The sequence below is a fragment of the Pteropus alecto genome, unplaced genomic scaffold (assembly GCF_000325575.1).
Source record: "Pteropus alecto unplaced genomic scaffold, ASM32557v1 scaffold3, whole genome shotgun sequence".
NCBI classification, from domain to species: domain Eukaryota; kingdom Metazoa; phylum Chordata; class Mammalia; order Chiroptera; family Pteropodidae; genus Pteropus; species Pteropus alecto.
In genome coordinates, this window is record NW_006442484.1 from 1,310,574 (window position 1) to 1,315,280 (window position 4,707).

The 4,707-nt window shown below is 40.0% G+C and overlaps 1 protein-coding gene and 1 non-coding gene across 2 annotated transcripts in view; one reads left to right on the forward strand and one right to left on the reverse strand.

The window, feature by feature from the left end:
• MRPS6 (mitochondrial ribosomal protein S6) overlaps nucleotides 1-4,707 on the forward strand; it is a 73,542-nt gene that overhangs the window by 36,878 nt on the left and 31,957 nt on the right. The window lies entirely within an intron of this gene.
• LOC112470487 lies at nucleotides 3,830-3,948 on the reverse strand. Its single transcript, XR_003043019.1, has one exon. It is a non-coding gene; the product is annotated as a 5S ribosomal RNA (ribosomal RNA).

Here is a 4,707-nt window from a genome sequence, read left to right on the forward strand (position 1 = left end):
TGCATTTTTTTCTTAATCCCATTTTGGTATGATAGCCCTACTTGTCGCTGTGCCCATGTCCTCCAGTCCAGAGAGTAAACCTCCAAACATGCATCTAGAGATCCACTTACTCCTTAAGCTTTCAACCCACTTTTCAAAAGTTTAGTCTCCCACTTCACCCCCACTTTCAGTGTTGCCAAGTCCCAGATATTTTGAGAAATTCTACAGTCTAAGTATGGTTGACTCGTAGTTGTCCCCGATTACTTTCTTCCAAATATTTATTGCTGTTAATCCCTCTTTTCTCTCTCTCTCATTCTTGCAGGCTTGTACGATTAAAAACTTTACAGTAGTAAAGTTTACAGTAGTTCTAGTTGGTTTTCTGGAGGGAGCATAATTAGGTGGCTTGTGTTGGATCTCCAGCTTACTGCGAAGTACTGGTATCCACTGTTCACTTAGCATTTGAAGGTGGAAATTTTATAGCCTATCGCCTATTTCTGCCCTTCCCAAAAGAACATGTGACCATCAGAAGCACAGTTGGAGTTTTAAAATTTCGCTCATTTCTGTAAGTGCAGGCTGATGATTGTTCACACTTGAATGGGCCTTAGGAGGCATATATTTGATTTTTCTGTACAGTGCATGAATGCTACCCTTCATTTTTAGTATGAAATTGAACATACGTACTCAGGCCATGAAACATGAACAGATGTAGGGAATATAGTTGATTATCATCTTTTGTGGTAGTTATATTCTGTAGCGTCACCTTGAACACAGTAAATGTTGACTCTTTGCCCTTTAGGGGAAATACATGGTTTGCCTGCCTGTAAGCCTCTGGCTGGTCACCACATTTTTGTCAGCCGGTCAATGCATAACCTTCTTTTACGTTTGTTTCTGTTTGAAGACATACATAATTGTTGATTGGTAAACATTGAACTCAGGGCCAGTAGCACACTAACTCATACCTGAATAAAGCTTATTTTCTTCATAAAGCACATCACAGTCTCATTGCGCTTAGGAATAGTTAGATAACAGTTCAGTACAACACTTGGGGTCCATTTTAAACAGCGAAGTCACCCAAAAAAACTGAAAAATGCGAAAAACATGGCACTACATAGACCACAAAACAAGAAGGCAGAATGCCACCCTGTCGGACCTCAGCTTAGGAATGTGTGTTGGGTAACGGAAAATTTCTACAGCTCTATGCATGCGCGCGTCTGCAAACAACTGAAAATAAGGCAGGAGTATTAATTTCAGGTGTACAAACACATTCTAGCTAGTAGGCTAATTGGCATTTATAGATTCCACAAATAATGAGAATTAGCTGTAATTGTGAAGCAAATCAAACACCTATGTAACTACCACCCACAAGAAAATGAACTTTATTACCCCCATTCCAGAAAGGTCATTCCATTTTAAGACTTTTGATTTTAAAGGGTTTCTTATTGACCCCAAATCTTGCCTCTTATCTTCCCTTTGTGTATTCGAAACTAAACATTCAAGATAAATATATTCTCAAAATTAGGCTTAACCTTCTCCATTCTCTGGGGTATGTAGCAAAGGACATAGATTTCAGACTCTTTACCATCTGGGTCTTTGTTTTTTCTTGGACAACTTTGAGGTAATTAATGTTCACTTTTGTATGTGGCCTCCAGGGTAGACACCGCTGATGTTGGACTGTAGGAATGAGAAATAAAAATGAAGACTACCATTCCCTTGGGTTTTATTCTCCTAATTCTAATTCGAAATTTCATTGTTGTAGCCAATGGCAGATTCTCTGTAAAATCCTATTGTCTCTACATGGGGCTTGCTGACTCAGTTTCCAGAAGTTTTTGTAGCTTTTCAGAGTCTAGGTTTTGTTGTTATACTATTCCCTATATACTCTAGGAGTTGAATGTCCATCGATTTTTTTGGTTATGGCGTAAGAATCTTAGAAGTTTGGAGGTACTTTTATGAGTCTCCCACTATATCTTTGTTTTTCTATCTTTCACCTGTTTATTCCTCGTTCCTTGACTATGCATCTCTGTTTTTGACTAATAGGATGTGCTTTAGCTTTCTTATGCAATGAAGATCTTATTTCTTCTTGATTTTTATGGCTTGGTTTAGTCTTCTTTTCCTTACTAGTTAAGTGCAGTTACTAACTTTCATCTCTCATCTTTCCATTTATTCTTGGATTTATATATTCATCACTTATTGAACACAGTGCATGCCAGGTTCTTTGCATCTCCAGCATCTAGTAAAGCAGAGTAAGATGCCAACTTGGAGAGGCTTAGTTAGGGAAGGAGATGTCCTCTTTAGTAACTACACTTGCCAGGTGTATGTGGAATGAGAAGAGATATACATGGGATTACAGAGGAAAGGCACCTCTAGAAAGTAGCTGAATCTTAAAGGATGGTTGGAGCCCTTTCATTCCTCTGTGCTGTTATACCCTTTCTCCTCCCTGCTCTTCAGAATGGTACAATCCCTTAAGTGCCTTCTTCCCACCACTTGAATTAAGCACAATTGCGGTGGCCTAGTTTGTGGTCACACTTTTGGTCTGTTGTTCAGCAAGGTACACAAATCTGACTCTCTTGCTAAAGCCCAATTTTCTGATTCTGTCAGTACATATTTAAAATTTTTCTCTTAATCCAGTCAACTAAATGATATTTTTGCTAAACCCACACACTGATGTTTAGAAGATTCACCGGATCTAAGGAGAATTTTCTTATAACCGTTTTGTCTCTACTGCTCAAAATCCTTTGCTGATGCTTACCTCCCCTAGTCTCCCTGTCATTCCAATGCTGTCCCCATTCTACTGTCTGAGGAGGTTGAAATATGAGGCAAAGGTGGGGAATTGAATCGTGCATGAAGGAGAGCAATCAACAGGACAGGTAGCTCAATGACGTCTACCTGATAAAGTTGCTATCAGTTTCACAAGCTTTGGCATTTCATTTACTTGCTGCCATAGTAACCAGGACTCCTGCCAATCTTTCTGTTTCCCGTCTTCTTTTATTCATCTGTATGTGCATCTGGAGGGGGGATGGGAAGAAGAGAAATGGAACTCTCCCAGTGAAAGGATTGTAAATTTCCGAGCGTCCTCAGGATGGCAAGCCCGGTACCTTAATGTCGACATTGGTTCCAGCGGTTGCGGTAATATTAACCATGAGTAGTCACCTCTTGGGATTGTTGTTTTCCCATTTCCCCTTCAGGGAGGGCTCCATTATCGTTGTGAACAAAGTGGAGCTTTTGATCCTTAAATTAGGGTTGGGGGAGATCATTGTCGAAAATCCTTTATAAACTGCAGTTCAGCCAGAATACTTTATCTCTAGGATGATGAGATGCCAAGCAGTTCCTACTAGAATATGGTTTTTACCTTTTTCATACCTGGGCAGCTTTAAAAAATTCTAATGCCTAGGATATTTGAATCTCCAGGCCAATTGAGTAGAAATATCTGAGGGGGAGACATAGCAGTGTCTCATTGTTGGCTTCTCATTTTTAAAGCTCCAGGTCATTCTAGTGTTCTCTAGCCCAGGTGATTCTGCCTTTTTGCTTCGACTTAGGCAAATCAGGAAAGGAATGGTGGGTTATAGGCAAGCGAGCCCCCCGATTTGGCCTTAAATGATGTCTGAATGATATTCTTGGATTTGAGACCTCAGAAATAAGTGGAATAATGAAGGAACAAAACTGTTAGGTTTGAACCACACAGATTTACTGTTAACTGAGGTACATAGTAACTGACAACTAGTAAATACATACAAACTTGGATCTCATATAATCAAGATTTCTTTTTGGCTCTGTGGGGTTCTTTAAATTTGTTTGTTTATAGCCTTCTCGAATCCAATGCTGGTTTTATTTTTTTTATTTTTTAATTTTTTTACGCCTATAGCACCTGGTCTTCCTAGGTGGTCTCCCATCCAAGTACTAACCAGGCCCGACCCTGCTTAGCTTCCGAGATCAGACGGGATCGGGCTTGTTCAGGGTGGCATGGCCGTAGACCCAATGCTGGTTTTAATAGATGAGTGTGCGCTGGCTGCAGGGGTCCCTTGAATGCCCACAGCATATGTCTTAAAGGCATTCTGCCTACCGTGCAGCTGAAGTTACTTTGCTGGTCATCATCTGCCTTTACATTTGCAAATTCAGCCATGCTATGAACTATGACTCTGATTGTCATGTACTTTGTTATTGCCATGGCATCAATCTCAGCAGCCATTGTACTCTTGTTCTTCCGATTTTTTTTTTTTCTTTAATTCTTCTGTGGATTCTTTTTATTTTCATCACTCATCCCAAATAATACATTTTCATGTTAAGATTTTCCAGGTCTCAAGAATCTCAGCCCCAGTCTCATGACCATAGAATGGGCAAAGCTTCTCATTTTTCTAATCATCTTGATTTCGTGGGTTACTGTGTTCTTAGGGCCAGACTTGGCCTTGTCCTGTCCCATCTCTCTGGTCTGCCATGATTGTAGGACAAGTTATTTCTGGGTTGCTGACTTCTAAATTACAGTTTTTCCCCTGATTCCCAAGAGAGAGCAGACAGTTATAATAGTTCATGATGCTGGAAGTGCAGCTTACAAGGCTCTTTCAGTAGCCCCTGAAAACTGTCCATGTGTACCTCTGATTATTATGTTATTAAAAACTTACATGGATGTGGAGTCGGTGAATGAGTTCTAAATGTTGAGCCATAGATTCAGGGCTTTAGCATAATTCACGGATTATGGCATCTATTAACATGGTAATTGACATACACTTAGGGAAA